Here is an 18,658-nt window from a genome sequence, read left to right as displayed (position 1 = left end):
TAACCCTGGCTGTCCTGGATCTCATTCCATAGACCAGGGTGGCCTGAAACTCAGAGATAGTGCTTGGTTAGAACTACCACCTGAACACTAGGATTAAACCAGTGTGTCCAACTAGTACTGCCAGTATGTGTGTGGTGTAGAACTGCCCATTGGAGTAGAGGAAACCTATTAGGGACCACAGTCGTGAAGACAACTTACTGGGTTGTTTTCTGTTTGTTTGTTTCTCTGTTTGTTTCTCTGCTTTTATTCTGTAGTCTTATTTTTTTTTCTTTTTTGATTGAATATATTCTTCATTTACATTTCAAATGCTATACACTTTCCCGGTTTCCCCCACTCCCAGAAAACCCCCAACCCATCCTCCCTCCCCTGCCTCCAAGAAGATGCCCATCCACCCAACGAATCCCCCCCCCCTAATTTCCCCATGCTGAAGCATCTATTGAGCCTTCACAGGACCAAGGACCTCTACTCCCACCAATGCCTGAAAAGGCATTCCTCCACCACAAATGCTGCTGGAACCATGTGTACCCCTTGGTTGATGGCTTAGTCTCTGGGAGCCATGGTGGCATCTGGTTGGCCGACATCATCGTTCTTCTCATGAGGCTGTAAACCCCTTCAGCTACTCCAGTCCTCCCTCAACTCCTCCATTAGTGAACTCACACTCAGTCCAATGGCTGGCTGCTAGCACCTGCCTCTGTATCTGTATGGCTCTGGCAGGGCCCCTTGGGAGACAGCCATAACAGGTTCTTTTCAACAAGCACTTCTTGTCATCCATAATAGAGTCAGGGTTTGGTGACTATAGGATGAATCCCCAAGTAGGACAATCTCTGGATGGCCTTACTTCAGTCTCTGCTCCACACTTTGTCTCCATAATTGTTCCTGTGACCATTTTGTTCCCTTTCTCAGAAAAACCAAAGCATCCACACTTCAGTCTTCCTTCTTCTTGAGCTTCATGTGGTCTGTGAATTGTATCTTGTCTACTCTGAGATTTTGTGCTAATATCCACTTATCAGTGAGTGCATACCATTTGTGTTCTTCTATGTTTGAGTTACCACACTCAGGATGACACTTTCTAGTTCCATCCATTTGCCTAAGAATTTCATTAATTCATCATTTTTAAAAACTGAGTAATGCTGGGCAGTGGTAGCACACACCTTTAATCCCAGCACTTGGGAGTCAGAGGCAGGCAGATTTCTGAGTTCAAGGCCAGCCTGGTCTACAGAGTGAGTTCCAGGACAGCCAGGGCTACAAAGAGAAACCCTGTCTCAAAACACCAAAATAAATAATTTTTATATCCATTTATCTGTTGAAGGACATCTGTGCTCTTTCCAACAATTGGCTATTATAGATAAGGCTGCTATGAACACAGTGGAGCATGTGTCCTTATTACTTGTTGGAGCATCTTCTGGGTATATGCCCAGGAGTGGTATAGCTGGGTACACAGGTAGTACTATGTCCAATTTCCTGAGGAACCACCAAAATGATTTCCAGAGTGGTTTTACCAGCTTGCAATCCAACCAGCAATGGAGGAGTATTCCTCTGTCTCCACATTCTCTCCAGCATCTGCTATCCTTTAGTTTTTGATCTTAGCCATTCTGACTGGCGTAAGGTGGAATCTCAGGGTTGTTTTGATTTGCATTTCCCTGATAACTAAGAATAATGAACATTTCTTTAGGTGCGTCAGAGAGATTCGAATTTCCTCAGTTGAGAATTCTCTGTTGAGCTCTGTACCCCATTCTTAATAGGGTTATTTGACTCTCTGGAGTCTAACTTCTTGAGTTCTTTGTTTATATTGGATATTAGCCCTCTATCAGATGTAGGATTGGTAAAGATCGTTTTCCAATTTCCAACTATTGTGGAATAGTTTGAAGAGAATTGGTATTAGCTCTTCTTTGAAGATTAGATAAAATTCCCACTAAAGTCATCTGGTCCTGGGCTTTTTTTGCTGTTGTTGTTGGGAGACTAAATGACTGCTCCTATTTCCTCAGGGCTTATTGAACTATTTAGATAGTTTATCTGATTCTGTTTTAAAATTGGCACTTGATATGTGTCTAGCAAATTGTCCATTTCTTCCAGATTTTCCAATTTTGTTGAGTATAAGCTTTTGTAGTAGAATTTGATGGTTTTTTAAATTTCCAGTTTCTGTTGTTATATCTACCTTTTCATTTCTGATTTTATTTATTTGGGTAGTGCTTCTGTGCCCTCTGGTTAGTTTGGCTAAGGGTTTATCTATCTTGTTGATTTCTCAAAGAACCAGCTATGGTTTTGTTGATTCTTTGGATAGTTCTTTTTGTTTCAGTTTGGTTGATTTCAGCCCTGAGTTTGATTATTTCCTGCCATCTACTCCTCTTGGGTTTATTTGCTTCTTTTTATTCTAGAGCTTTCAAGTTTGTTGTCAAGCTGCTAGTGTAAGCTCTCTCCATTTTCTTTTTGGAGGAACTTAGAGCTATGAATTTTTCTTTTATCACTGCTTTCATTGTGTCCCTTAAGCTTTGGTATGATGTGTCTTCATTTATTTCTTCCTTGACCATGTTATCATTGGGTAGAGAATTGTTCAACATCCATGTGTATGTGTGTTTTCTGTTGTTTTTGTTTAAACTTAAGACCATCCTTAGACCGTGGTGATCTGAGAGAATGCATGGGATTATTTCATTATTCCTGTATTGTCTGAGGCCTGTTTTGTGACCAATTATATGGTCAGTTTTGGAGAAGGTACCATGAGGTTCTGAGAAGGTATATTCTTTTGCATTAGGATGAAATGTTCTATAAATGTCTGTTAGATTCATTTGGTTCATAATTTCTGTTAGTTTCACTGTGTCTCTGTTTAGTTTCTGTTTCTATGATTTGTCAGTTTCTGTGACTGGGGTGTTAAAGTTTCTACCTATTATTGGGTGGGGTGCATGCCCTCCCTCCAGTCTTTGAGAGAGAATTTCACACCTCAATGCTAGCCACTACTTCCCACCTAGGGTGGAGCTCTAGCCCATTGTTCTTCAAGGACCTGCAGTTTCTTGTGAGGCACTAGCCACCTGCTGAGCAACCAAACCAGTTCTGAAGATGAGTTTCCAGCCTTTGGGGTAAAGGTTTTCCCCCTGCCTTTATATTTGGAGCCCCCCATTAAAACTTGATCAGAAAACCTTTTGTTTCAGCTCCTTATTCCCTCTTGCAGTTCCGTTCTATTTTATCCCCAGCTTTTCTTCCTGGTAACTCATTAACTTAGGGCAGTTACAGATTGGTGTCCAAAGTGGGGCTTGGAAACATAGAGACCAACTGAGGGACGCTGTCTTGGGTGGAGTTCCACAGGAACAGAAAAGTTATGTATCCGGCACGGTAAGCAACATACAACATTAATGTTCATGCTATAAATGTTATCTTTTGAAGGCTGTTGTTGCAGGGGTGCAAAAGGAATACAGGCTAGACCAAATCATTGTAGGCCTGATGCAGAGATCAACTAGGGTGGGACAAAGAATTTTATTAGACAAATTGTCCACAGTCTAGAACTGCATCAGGCGAGAGGAACAGGGCATAAAATAAAATAAGTAAAAAACAACAACAACAAAAAACAACAAAAAAACAGATTTTAGAAACAAGAGAGAGAAGGAAATTGGATTTCAAAACTCTCCTAGGAACAAGGGGGAAATCTGGAGATGTCCTGTTTCCTCTATGGACTCTACTGGAGATATTCTTAGTACTGTACAACAAGTGCACTTCCCTATCTATGTTTTGTTTGTCTTTGGGACACCAATTTGTCCATGTGTCAATTTGTGTCTGTCCTTCTTTCATTGTTTGAATGGTTGTTGTTCTGTTTCATATTGAAAAGAAAACATGGCAGCAGAGGCTGATTTAAGTTGTCCTGCATTCAGTTAGGAATCAAGCACAGCTGGAGAAAAAGCTGCTTTTAAAAGGGCCAGCAGCTTCTCAAGTTCTAGGGCAAGTAGACTGATGGTTATTTCTCCTAGAAAAATCTCTGCAATTGTGATTATTATGCCCAAAGTGTTTTTTCTCTTAAATTACAGCTAGAAATGGAAAAAAAAAACTTATTTGGTTTAAATTTATAAGATTCCTGTAGTCAATTCATTTTTATTTCTTCTTGGTCTTAAAGGTATAAATATGCTTTGCATGTCTTGACTATAGAGTTATAAGTTATTGGGCATGATTAAAAATTACATTGTTAACAAAAGGCTAGTTCAAAACTGGTAACTCAGGGTGGGAGTCATCTTAAACAACAACACGTGGCATGACCCAACCCAGGAAAAACAGGTCTCTAAAGCTACTTCTAAATTGGCATGATATTTTATGTAATTCTTGTCCTAGAATTAGACTTATAAGGGGTAAGATTTAAAACTATGTCTCTTTAATGAGGTATTATAAGTTGCACTGTCATAAGAACTGGCAGACAAACTTTGTATTGTGAAAGTAATGCATTTGCCATTGATTTTAAAGAGAATATATTGTTTAAAATTGGGTTTTGCTTTCAAAAGTTGTATTTATACTCTAATATTGCAAGAGAAACTTAAGAATTATGGTTAGTAACTGCCAGTGTATCACCATGCAGTTTTCAGTCTGATTAAAAGCTCAAAATTCTTAACTCACCCATATTTTGTAATTAAGATAATTGCAAGAGTGATAAAAGTTAAAAACAGCTGTGTTCAGTATGGACCTGTTGCCACTTTTTTACAGGTTTATTGGATACAGTGGTAGAAGCATAATTTAACACCCCCAAGATTGAAAAGGAGATCTCGGTGGGAATTTATTTGGTATCAAACAGGCTCCTTTTGAACTGTTTCAAAAATTTATAGAAAAGACTACTAAAAACAGCTAGTAGAATTTTCCCTAGTACCCTCAAACACAGGTTCCTTTTGTAATTGTACCCTCATACAATGAGGTCTGGTTGCAGGCTGTTGCCCTGCAGGACAGATGGGTGTTGGACCTGGCCTTGGGCAATAGGCTCAGATTAGAAAATATTTACATTTGAGTTAATGCAAAGCTCAGAACTACCTCAGCAGAGGCTTATGTGACACTACTTTTGTCTTTCAAACCCCACCTAAGAAGTTTCAGGCCAAACCAACATTACCGATAGATCTATCCAGGTTTGGTTCAAAATACAGTTCAAACTTAAGATCTATGAAAGGTTAATAAGGCTATGTAGAACGTATGAAGGTATTAACATCTGGCCTGCCTACTCCACACAAAATTATTATGTATTTAGAAGGTTGTTTTTTGCTTTGCATCCGGATATATTGGAGAGCAGATCCAGAGTTTAAAACTAAGAAATCATCTCAAATGTCGTGATAAATACCAATGGATTAGTGTTACTTCTAACATTTACAATGAACAGTCACTATAATTAGGAAAAAGTTCAAAGACACTTGCGGGGTGTTTGGCAACAAATCGACTTCCTGGCATTAAAATGTATACAAGGATATTATCATCGACTCAAGACTGTAGTCTTGTTGAGCACACTGTAAATGGACCTCCTACAGGAGCTACATAGAACTCAGATCTATGTATGCCCACTTACGATTGAGCAAGGGCAGCAGTGGGAGGTGCAAGGCAAAGCACTGCAAGAGGAGGACCATGTTTTCTGCCTCTGAGTTCCCTGTGAAGCAAACCTGGTTATACAGAGTTTGGTGTTTAAAGGCATTCCTTAGAATAACAACCAATAAGGAAGCTTAGACCCTCTCCTCCCGCAAAGACACCATTAAGTATTTAGGAAGACCAGATCAATTCTTCCCCTCCCTGGTTAACATCCACTGTCCTTTGACAGATGACTGTCCACTTGGTTGTTAATTTCTCATCTTAAAACTAATAAAAAGGGAGAAATTGTGCCCTCCCCCAAGCCTTTGAGGGGGAATTTCACACCTCAATGCTAGCCACTACTTCCCACCTAGGGTGGAGCTCTAGCCCATTGTTCTTCTAGGACCTGCAGTATCCTGGGAGGCACTAGCCACCTGCTCAGCAACCTAACCAGTTCTGCAGATGAGTTTCCAGCCTTTGGGGAAAGGCTGCCTTTATATTTGGACCCCCCCCCCTCCCCTTAAAACTTCGAGCCTTGATCAGAAAATGTTTTGTCTTGTTTCCTTATTCTCTCTCACAGTCCCCTTCTGTTTCATCCCAAGCTCTCCTTCCAGGTAACCCGTTCAATGTAACTGCAGGCAATTACAGGTGTGCAATGTGTGCTTTGAGGTTTAATAAAGTTTCATTCATGAATGTGGATGCCCTTGCATTTGGAGCATAGATGCTCAGAATTGAGAGTTCATCTTGGTAGATGTTTTTCCTTTGTCCAGGATAAAGTGTCCCTCCTTATTGTTTTTGACAACTTTTGGTTGAAAGCAATTTTATCCAATGTAAGAATGGCCATTCCAGCTTGTTTCTTGGGACCATTTGCTTGAAACATTGTTTTCCAACCTTTGAGTCTGAGGTAGTGACTCTCTTTGTCACTGAGGTGGGTTTCTTGTATCCAGCAAAATGTTGGATCCTGTTTTCTTATCCAGTCTGCTAGTCTATGTCTTTTTATTGGGGAATTGAGTCTATTGATGTTAAGAGATATTAAGGAAAAGTGATTGTGACTTCCTGTTATTTTTGTAGTTAAAGGTGGAATTATATTTGTGTGGCTATCTTCTTTTGGGTTTGTTGAAAGATTACTTTATTGCTTATTCTAGGGTGTACTTTCCCTCCTTGTGTTGGTACATTCCACCCATTATCTTTTGTAGGGCTGGGTTTGTAGAAAGATATTGTGTAAGTTTGGTTTTGTCATGGAATATCTTCTTTTCTCCATCTATGGTAATTGAGAGTGCTGTTTGGTATAGTAACCTAGGCTGACATATATGTTCTCTTAGGATCTGAATGACATCTGCCCAGGATCTTCTAGCTTTCACAGTTTCTGGAGAAAAGTCCAGTATAATTCTGATAGGTCTGTCTTTATATGTTACTTGACATTTTTCCCTTACTGCTTTTTATATTCTTTCTTTTTTTAGTGCATTTGGAGTTTTGATTATGTGACAGGAGGAATTTCTGTTGTGGTCTAGTCTGTTTGGAGTTCTGTAGGCTTCTTCTATGTTCATTGGTATCTCTTTCTTTAGGTTAGGGAAGGTTTTTTCTATAATTTTGTTGATATTTATTGACCCTTTAAATTGGAAATCTTCACTCTCTTCTATACTTATGTAAGACCCCCAAAACCGAGGGTGCCCCAGCACCCCACACCCCAGAAGGCGACACCCAAATCACTCATGAGAAACAGTCTCGATGCAATAGCATAAGGATTTCATTTCCAGAATTCTGGGTTCCATAGCCGTGCACCACACAGGGTTAGAGGACTATGGACCCCGAGTGCCGAATCGCAACAGCTTTTATAAGTTTATGACAGAGCCCGCGAAATGGGAGCCAATTGAGACAGCTTTTATAAGTTTATGACAGAGCCCGCAAATCACAAACCAATCGTTTCTTAGCATGGAGAGCCTGCGAAATGCAAGCCAATTGATTTGTACCACTCCATAGTTTTTAGGCCAATCAGTTTAAATTATTGGAGCCCGCGCTCAATGGACCAATTAGTTTCCTCTAATGTCTACAGCTGCATGAACTCCTGCTTAGGGGTAATGGCATAAGTTTACAGAAGATAAGGTTAGCCCATTTCCAGTTACCCTATGGGGCCAGGATCACCTATTCAAGGCCTTTCTGCTAGCTCTAAACAAAAGGGTGGGCTCTGGAATGTGACCTTTTACCTAGTTTCTAACAAAGCGAGATAGCATTTTAAACTCCTGATTTCTTGGGGTCATTAGAGTTTTTTAAGCTCCTGATTTCTTGGGGTCATTAGAGTTAGGCTGTATTTTCTATCCTTTCACTTATAGTCCTTAGGTTTGGTCTTCTCATTGTGTCCTGGATTTCCTGGATGTTTTGAGTTACACGATTTTTGCATTTTGCATTTTCTTTGACTGTTGAGTCAATGTTTTCTATGGTACCTTCAGCACCTGAGATTCTTTCTTCTATCTCTTGTATTCTGTTGTTGATGCTTGCATCTATGACTCCTGAATTCTTTCCAAGGTTTTCTATCTCCAGAGCTATTTTTCTTTGTTATTTTTTTATTGTTTCTACTTCCATTTTTAGATCCTGGTTGGTTTTGTTCCATTCCTTTACTTGTTTGTGTTTTCCTGCAAGTCTTTAAGGGATTTTTGTGTTTCCTCTTTAAGGACATCTAACTTTTGACCCATGTTCTCCTGTATTTCATTAAGGGAGCTATTAAGTTCTTCTTGAAGTCCTCTATCAGCATCATGAGATGTGATTTTAAATCCAACTCTTGCTTTTCCAGTGTGATAGAGTATCCAGGATTTGCTGTTGTGGGAGAACTGGGTTCTGATAGTATCATGTTGCCTTGGTTTCTCTTTGTAATGTTCTTGTGTTTGCCTTTTGCCACCTGGTTATCTCTGGTGTTAGCTGGTCTTGCTGTCTCTGAGAGTGGCTTATCTGTCTTGTAAACCTGTGTATCTGTACTCCTGGGATTCCCATTTTCTCCATGCACACAGTTATGTAGGCACTCCTGGGATATCAGCTCTCTTGTGGTGTTATTTAGACGCTTGAACACAGACAACATCAATCTTGTTGATATAAACTTTAAAGAGACTTTAAAGGACATTTTGTCAAACTCCCTGAGTTTAAATGGGTCTCTGTGAGTAATAAGTATTCTGAATCACAGCTGGATAAGTTAAGAATGTTGTTTTGGCCAAAGACCCCCCTAGGTGGGATCTTCAGGACAAAAGCAGTTCCTTACAAGCTTCCATTGAGGCAGCTCCGAGCTTTGCACCAACTCAAATGTAAATTCTTTCTACCTTGTCCAACACCCACCTGTTCAGCAAGGACATTGTATAAGGTTCTTCAGATGTAAATATCTTCTAATCTGGGCCTATTGTTTCAAATCCACCTGTCCTGCAAGGGTAACTATGAGGATCAAAAAACAAAAGAAACTTGTATTTTTCATGTGTCACTGGTTAAACTAGCCTCTTCTTAATAACAGTATATCTTTTAAATTATGTCCAATGACTTATAAGCTAATATACAGTCAAGACACTTGAAATATCTTTATACCACTATGCTAATTAATGCTTTTCATACCATAGTGTCAGAGCCATACTTCATATACATATTGTTGGGAGGTAAATGTAATTATGTAAATGACTGGTGCAAAGCGTTGCAAAATGTTCTGGCTAGTGACTTACTTTAAGATGGATTCTTTTACATCTTAATTTGCTTGGCTTTTCTTAGTCCCGGCTACTAAAAAGGAGGAGAGTTTAGAAAACTGCCTAATGTAATTTTTGGCTTCTGAATAGGGGTGTTCCAGAGAGCCCCAGGAGGCATTTCTCTCCTCAGTCTGTAAAACTTTGTCTTACAGAGTTTACTGGGCCCACTGCGGCACATGCATATATATGGTTGAAGCTGTGCTATACAAGGGATATATTCCTCTCAGAAGCCATATGTTGCTAAATAAAAGAAAACATAGTGCCATATTTCATATAACTCCCTTAAAACTAGAACTGTTAGATAATGGGTGTACCAGAAGCCTCCCAAATAGCACAACCTATTGTCATTGCTCCTGGTTGCTGACCAGAATTTCATGGTAAATTTCTTTTCCTGAAGACATTTGGTCATAGGAACTGCACTGTTCAATCTGGCACTGACCTGGAAGTCAGTAATGAACACACACACACACACACACACACACACACACTTCTACTAACCCCAGAAAGGGAGCTCATGACAGACAAAAATGATGATTGCACCAATGTCCACCGTAGGTACTGTACTACAGCAACAGTCACTTGTTCTCAGTATCTTGATTTGTGGTTATGATTCTTATTAAATGCCATCTACTGGAAAGAGAAAATTCTTTTTATTTGATAAGTTTTTAAATGATGAGGCTCACTATAACAGTGATCATGGGTGTAAATGTTTAGAACACAGTTCAATTGGCATATCATATCCATTTAATAAACAACAGTAGTGGCTTCTCCACTGAGGCCCATAACCTCCTCAGCCACATGCTTTTATTGAAGTTCCAGGACCAGATATGTATTTCTCCCTGTGTCTTTATACCCAATTAGAAAGTTGGTTGTATCTCTAACCACTGGTGCCACTATTACAAACTAGCTGGTATATCTCACTTTTCACTTCCATCATGAAACATGCAGGATCACAGCTGAGTGGGACTTTTGACTTTAATCTTGCCCAGCATCCCTATTAGCTGCTTCTGGCACCACAGGAGGTAACTCTCAGGAAGAGGATCAATCCATCCAGTCCTTGCTTTGTTTCTCCAAGTCTAGCAACCATTTTCAGCATTTTATTCTATAATGCAACTAACAATGATGGAAATACCATTTTGTGGGCTTTTAAGTCCTCTTTGACTAAAAAGCACTAGGGAGGTAATTGACTCCTGGTACTGGGAGTTTAAATTCCCATCATCATGGCTTTAGGGAGCATGTGTTTCTCCTCTTACATTGTAAGACTTACAAGATACCCTGTTTACTCTCTGGAGTCAGATTTTTTTGTGCTTACTTGTTCAGGCTAGCTCACATGCTTCTATAATAGTGCTCTAAATCTGTAAAAAAACTCAGAGGTCAGCATTATGTCATCTATATAACAAACCTTTTTCAGAAGATGAGCAGGATAAGGCAACATCCTGAACCACCATCCCACAACAAGCAGAGGGGTTACAAAATAACTGGTGAAACACTCTAAAAGTGAATGGTCATCTGTTCTTAGTGTCAGCTGATCCCAGAATTTCAAAGCTAAGGAGATGCTAAACACAACCATAAGCAAGGTCTAAACAGAATAGAAAGGTCCCATTCATTTGTAATTATTGTTCTCTCAACCAAATTAATTTTGGGTACAGTAGCACTGCTAGAAAGGTGCTAACTTAATTAGATCTCTCCAGTTCTTAGTTTTTCTGAGCAATCCCATACATCTTTATCCTGGAGTTCTTTCACAGAATCTCCCTCCATTTCTCCATCACTGATAAAGTTTGTGGACCTGGCTCAAACTGCTGTGCCCACCCAGGACTAAGGGGAAATGTGGCCCTACCTCCCTTGTTGTACATGCTAGCTCCCCAGGTCCAGAGGCTTTGGGTTGGCACCATGGTTGAGACCATAGCTATCACAACTCCATTCACCATACTTGGATGCTGGGGGAGGCCCTTGTTGAGCAAATCACCACTACCTCCAGCATAAACTTGTGCAGGAGGAAAATATACCATCTTCATTGTGAATATTTACCCACACCTGGGACAGCTTGTCTTTACCTGTATTGTTTTATCATAGATGTCTTACATAAACTGCTCCTTGGGTTTGAAACCCTTCCAAACGCTACTTAGCACACAGGATTTCTGCCAATATTTTTTCTTTAGGAACGCTGGCCTGATACAAATCTTGCTACATCTGTCTTTGAGTAACACAGACAAATCTCTTCCTCGGCTTTACCTTTTTCTTATCCCTTCCTAGGATTCTCTCTCACTTTTCAACATTCTTTACGTGCTTCTCTTTAGATCCACCAAAACTTTTCCTACTTTCTAAAGAGCTCTCTATACCAAAGGTCTCAACAAATTTATTAAAGCTCCATATTGGTCTCCAGATCCGTATTCAATTCAGTTCTCCCCTAAAGCTAAGGTGAATACTATCTTATCTGGCTCAGTGAACTGGGCCTCAAATATAGCCTTCTTTTTACTTAGTTCCCTCTGTAGTCCCTCCCAGCTCTTCCAGGTTTCTCCAGCTTCTGATACTTATAAGGTGTTCAAATGGAGCTAACCAAGTGTTCCTGATAGTTCTGATAAGCCAGTCTATGAAGGTGTGAATTTCCTCATGTTGTCAGGTTATGCAGTCTTTGCCTTGCGGAGAGATGGGTAGTTATAGTGTTCAGCTGTTTGTTTGTTTGTTTGTTTGTTTGTTTTCTGCCTCCACAGCAGTTAGACTGATCCCATCTGCTTCCATGTTCCACAGCCTCACTAGGCAGGCTGTGATCAGCTCTTTCAATGCTTAAAAATTTTCCACAGGGAACATAGCTCAGAGGTTAGGAGAACTGGTTGTTCTTCTACAGGACCCAGGCTGAATTCCCAGCACCCACATGGAAGATCACAACCATCTGTAACTTGCATTCTGGGTAATCCAACACCCTCCTCTGGCCACTGTGGGCATAGCACGTATGTGGTACACAGAGATGCATGTAAACAAAATACCCATACATGTAAAAATAAAAATAAAAACCTCTTCTCTGATTCCATAAATTAATGAGCCAAGTATTCACTCCTTGATTACCAGTTTCTTGTATTAAACCATTGGTAAGGCCCCCATATGATTGTTGGATCACAGATCTTTTTTTTTCTCTTCTTTCCTCTTCATTCTCCTCTCTATTCTCCTTTCTTCTCTTATCCTACTCCTCCTCTTCTCTCTCATATTTCTCCTTTTCCCCTTCCTTTCTAATAAAGTTCAGACCTGATAGATATCTTCTATCACTTCTACCTTGTTCTCTTCCTCTCCACTCTGATTCTTTCCAAGTTCTTGGATCCCAGGAAGGGTTTTTGACCACAGTTTTAACTTGTACTTGTACTCTTTTCTCCCTTCAATCTCCAAGTCTTAAGAAATGGGAAAAAAACACATGTCTTAGTTTTGAAGTTACAATTGCTGTGCCTCAGTTGCATGCCTTGCTAGTCATAGCCAGAACCAGGAAATCACTCCTTTGAAACTTGCCTTTGGTTCTGTCTCTGTTTGAGTGTCAAGTGTTATGCAATAGGTATTTTCTGGGGGGAGAGGCATCACACACGTGTCTACTCACCCTAGAAAGGAAGCCTTCAATTGACTAAAATTGAATTTGTTGCACCAATGTTCAATTTGTTGAACCAAAGAGTTTTTAATTGGGGTTACTAACTAGAGTATGGGTGAAGGAGTATGAACAAGAAGCAGGAATAATGCAGAAGCAGCTGATTCATCTCAACAAGAGTGACAGTTCCCCAAATTGCAGCCCTGGAGCTCTGTCCACAGTTTACAAGCACCTCTACAGTCCAACATCTTTCTTCCTTTCTGCAGTGAGTCTCCTGATTCTCTTCGCCACTGCTGAGCAAACTGTTTTTCTTGGGATTTCCTGCTTGTTAGAAGACCCCAAGAATACTCCACACACTTGTTTCCTATCCCCCACAGGATACAAGACCCTTTATTCACCTCCTGTTTACTAACTGAGATGACTGAACTGTCCCTTTCTTCCTTGGGCAAATGTCTCAATTTAGACAAAATGTCACAATTGGGAGAACATGATAGACAACAACATGCCAACTCAGAGCAGCTGTGTTTGGCTGCACACGACCTGCACAAAATTAAGATAATCACCATTCTCACATGAATGGGAGAAGAGCTCATGAGACTTTACTTCTGAGGAGCTCTTGTCAAATTGATGGCTTCCACAGGGCAGATAGCTTTTAGGGGTATGATTCCTGATAAGGTCATCACATTTCAGTGCATATCCTCATGCTTCATAGTATATATGCCTAGTACAAATTGTACTCAGAGGGATTTTTTTCTTTTTTTTTTCTTTTCTAAATTCTTTGTTTACATTCCAAAATGCTTTCCCCTTTCCCAGTTCCCCCCTCCCCATATGTCCCATAAGCCTTCTCTAAACCCATACTCCAATCACTTCCCTCCTTTTTCTCTGTCCTGGTACTCCCCTACAATGCTGGATCAGGCCTTTCCAGGATCAGGGCCCTCTCCTTACTCCTTCATGGGAGTCATTTGATATGCTACTTGTGTCTTGGGTATTCAGAGATTCTAGGCTAGTTAATATCCACGTATCAGTGATTGCACTCCATGTATATTCTTTTGTGATTGGGTTACCTCACTTAGGATGATATTTTCCAGTTCCAACCATTTGCCTACAAATGTCATGAATTGTTTTAAAAGATAGCCTTTTCAACAAATGGTGCTGGTTCAACTGGAGGTCAGCATGCAGAAGATTATGAATTGATCCATTCTTATCTCATTGTACTAAGCTCAACTCCAAATGGATCAAGGACCTCCACATAAAACCAGACACACTGAAACTAATAGAAAATAAACTGGGGAAAACCCTTGAGGACATCGGTACAGGGGAAAACTTCCTGAACAGAAAACCAATAGCTTTTGCTCTAAGATCAAGAATTGACAAATGGGACCTCATAAAATTACAAAGTTTCTGTAAGGCAAAGGACACTGTCAAAAGGACAAATCGGCAACCAACAAAATGGGAAAAGATCTTCACCAATGTTACATCTGATAGAGGGCTAATATCCAATATATGCAAGGAACTCAAGAAGTTAGACCCCAGGGAAACAAATAACCCTATTAAAAATGGGGTGCAGATCTAAACAAAGAATTTTCACCTGAAGAAATTGTGATGGCTGAGAAGCACCTTAAGAAATGCTCATCATCATTAGTCATTAGGGAAATGCAAATCAAAACAACCCTGAGATTTTACCTCACACCAGTCAGAATGGCTAAGGTTAAAAACTTGGGAGACCATAGGTGTTGACGAGGATGTGGAGAAAGAGGAACATTCCTCCACTGCTGGTGGGATTGCAAGAAGGTACAACCACTCTGGAAATCAGTCTGGAGGCTCCTCAGAAAACTGAACGTGACACTACTGGAGGACCCTGCTATACCACTCCTGGGCATATACCCAGAGGATTCCCCAGCATGTAATAAGGACATATGCTCCACTATGTTCATAGCAGCCCTATTCATATTATCCAGAAGCTGGAGAGAACCCAGGTATCCCTCAATGAAGGAATGGATACAGAAAATGTGGTATATTTACACAGAGGGATTTTTTTTTTTTTTTAAGGAGGAGGTCATGAAGTGAGAGGGAGAAATGGAGACGGGGTGAATATGATCAAGTATATTGTATGGAATTCTCAAGAAGCAATAAAACATATTTAATAAAAAAAAAACCCACGTCTATTCTTAAGAATTGTGTGTAACTGTAGTGGGTACTGAAAATTTATGCCAACTCATAGAAGTATTCCTAAGAATACTTTTAAGCTAAAACTATCTTGCATAAACTCTTCTCTGGTCACTTAGATAAGTCATAAAACCCTAGAGTAAACTGGGCTCCAGACCAGCCATAAACCCCTAGAATAATCTGATTTCTAGACCAGCAATAAACTCCTAAAGTAATCTGGTCTCTGGACCAGCCCTAAATTCCTATACCATGTGTTCCTGATCTGAAGAACTGCCTGACCACTTACCTGCTATCTCTCCACTTCTGTAAACAACGCTTGCTTGCAGCAGATGTCTGAAGCTGCCTTTCTGTATATGTCACAATTGTAGATTTTGACTTTAAAAACTCAAACAAGTTGGACGTTAGGCTGCTCCCACTATATTTTCTGGAACAGCTAGGCCTGTGGTAAATAAAGACTCTATATGATTTGTTCAGGTATCTTGGGACGTTTTCTCTGAGGGTATCCTGTAATACAACATTATTTTTAAATAGAAAATTTAGGGGGCTGGAAAGATTACTTAGTGGGTAAGAGCTCTTGCTATGTAAACATGGGAACCTGGGTTATAATCCAAGTACCTCTGACTTTCGAGGAAAAAAAAAAAAGCCTGGAGAGGCCACATTTCTCTGTGCCTCGTGCTGTGGGAGATGGAGACAGGAGAATTTCAAGAACTTGTTGGGTTCAAGTCTAGATTCAGGCTTTGCAAGGAACTGTGCCTCAAAGGAATAAGGTAGAGAACTATGGACTAGTACAGTCAACACATTCCCCTAGCCTCTTGTATGTATGTACACATGCAACTTTGCCATGTACATACACCATACACACATATACCACATCCACACACATATATGCTCTCTCTCACACATGCAATCATGCACATGTACACACTTATACTAATATGCATATATTGTTTCACACACACACACACACACACACACACAAATCACACAAATATGCACTAAAACATTTATCCAAAAAGGATTTGTTAAACTGTTTGGATAATTTGTTTTGGATGACTTTTGTGAATATGAATTTTGTTTTCTAACAAGGATGACTTCATAGTATTGTTGGAAATTTAAAAAATTAAGCATATTATTGTAATGTTGTAATGTTGTCGGTTTGTCTTCTTAAATATTTCTATTTTCTTAAAAGTTTAAACAGAAAAAAAAATCTGCTTTTAGAAATGGTGTGCTAGTTTACCTGGACCAACCTTTTCAATAATACTTTTATTAAACATTTGATAATTTCATAAATGCATACAATGTACTTTATTCATATTTAATGTGTATTCCTCCCCTAATTCCTCCCATATCCTTCCCCTCATCACCCCTCTACCACTGTCCAACATTATGTGCTCTTTTTTAAAATAACTCACTGAGTTCAGTTTGTGCTGCCTATACATTATCAGATCCACTGGAGCATGGTTGACCTATTAGGGATAGCTTCCCAACAATGCATTACCACTGATGAGACACACCCACTCCATGCTAAATGTTGGCTGTCTTGATTTTTTTTTTTTGCAGTTCTTATGAAGGTATCTACAAATTTTATGAGTTCATGAGTACAGTGAACCTGTTACATATACAAGACATCTGTTCACTACAGTCCTATGATCTCTGATCTCATTTTCTTTCCTCCCCCTCTTCCAGGATGCTCTGAATAGTATTTTGGTTTTGTTTGTTTTTTTCTGCTTCCCATTGCTGAGAAAGAAAAACTTACCATGATTAAATGTGGAGAGGAAAGAGTTTAATTTCATCTCACCAGTTATAGCGTATCATTGAAGAAAGCCAAGATAGGAACCCTAGCAGTGACTGAGAGGAAACACTGCTTGCTGGTTTGCTTCCTAGGTATTTCTCAGTTTACTTTCTTATATAGTTCAGGAACACCGGCCAAGGGGTGGCATTACTCACCCTCCTGCATCAATCATTAATTAAGAAATCCCCACAGATTTGACTTCAGTTCTATTTGATGGAGTCGATTTCAGAGAGGTTTCTTCTTCCCAGATGACCCTAGCTCATGACAAGTTTGTTATTAAAACGTACTAACCAGTCCACTGTCATTCCAACCCTTTTCTCTTCATTCCACCTATGATTTTCAACCCTCCCCCAAGACCTTTCTTCTAGTTTCCCACCCATGGTTTCTTTCTAAATCCATAGGGTCTACCTTTATGGAAAATTAAACATAAATTTAAATATTAGTTGTTAAGATTCCCATGTAAAAACATGTGAAGTTTGTCTTTTGGGGGCTGTTATCCCATTCAAAATGATTATTTCTAAATCCATCGACTTACCTGAAAACTTTATTTTCTTTAGAGCTGAATGAAATTCCAGGGTATTACTTACTCCTCTGATGATAACCAACAAGAAATAATATACATGTTTCAGCTGTATATTTAACTAGAATTGCATGTACAGTTACATTTTATGTGTTCAATATACAATACTTTGGTTGTTTCAAAATAAAGATAATTTTGGTGGTCTTCAAAAGCCTTGGTTATTGCATGTATCATGAGCAATGTCATTCAGAACACCTGAAGTCTTCCTTCCTGACTTTTCTAAAATATGAAGGACAAGGCATATGACACACAGACATCAACATGTAAATATTGAAATCATACACACACACACACACACACACACACACACACATGCTACATTTTGGTAGCCTTCTTTTGTTCTTGGCCAACTGTAAAGAAAACAAGAATAACAGCAGTAGAGCTCAGATGAATTAACATACAATGTTTGGCTGAGTAATTCTTCACTTTTATTCCTCAGCTGGGATGAAGTGATGTGCAAGAAAAGAAAGCAACCTTAGGACACTTCCAGATAAGTATTGGGTTCAGGGTTCTGACAACATACAAATTGCGGTTTATTGGTACAATCACTAGAGGGCACCACTGGCTCATGGAAGAAAAACGTCTGGCACCCAGGAAAGCAGAGACTTTTCGAGAATTTTTTTTTCCTTCATCAGTTCCGCACAGAATTCCGACAGGATAGAATGTTCTGTCATCCATTGTCCCAGAGTACTTATAATTGAGGGTTTCATCAAATAATAGAATTACAGGCAAAATCAACAACAGTTTTCAAAACATTCTAATACTTGGAGGGGAAAAAATCTGATACCTAGATAAAAAAAGCTATTGATGCAGTCCTCTTTCATCAGTGCCATTGATTCCACAAGAGGAAAAGGTTAATTCAGTTACCATAAAAAGAGATTAAATAACACTATGCTGGAGGATGATATTTTAGGTTTTATTTCTTCCAAAGAGTCTGGTTTAACTCCCCTCCCCCATCTTCCCACACACTTTATAGATTTCTTTGAGATTTTATTTATTTTATTTTTGTTATGTCTTAGTTAGGGTTTCTATTGCTGTGGCGAAACACTATGAACTATTGGCAGGCTGAGAAGGGAAGGGTTGATTTGGCTTATACTCTACATTTCTGTTCATTATTAAAGGAAGTCAAGACAGGAAATCAAGCAGAGAAGAGACCTGGAGGCAGGGGCTGACTCACAGGCCCTGGAGGGGTACTGCTTACTGGCTTGCTTCCCAAGGCTTGCTCAGCCTACTTTCTTATAGAACTCAAGATCACCAGTCCAGAGGAGGCACCACCAACCATGGACTCTGCCCTCCCCCCTCAATCAGTAATTAAGAAAATGTCTTAACAC

The sequence above is a fragment of the Apodemus sylvaticus genome, chromosome X (assembly GCF_947179515.1).
Source record: "Apodemus sylvaticus chromosome X, mApoSyl1.1, whole genome shotgun sequence".
Lineage (NCBI taxonomy): Eukaryota > Metazoa > Chordata > Mammalia > Rodentia > Muridae > Apodemus > Apodemus sylvaticus.
This window is presented reverse-complemented; position numbering follows the sequence as displayed.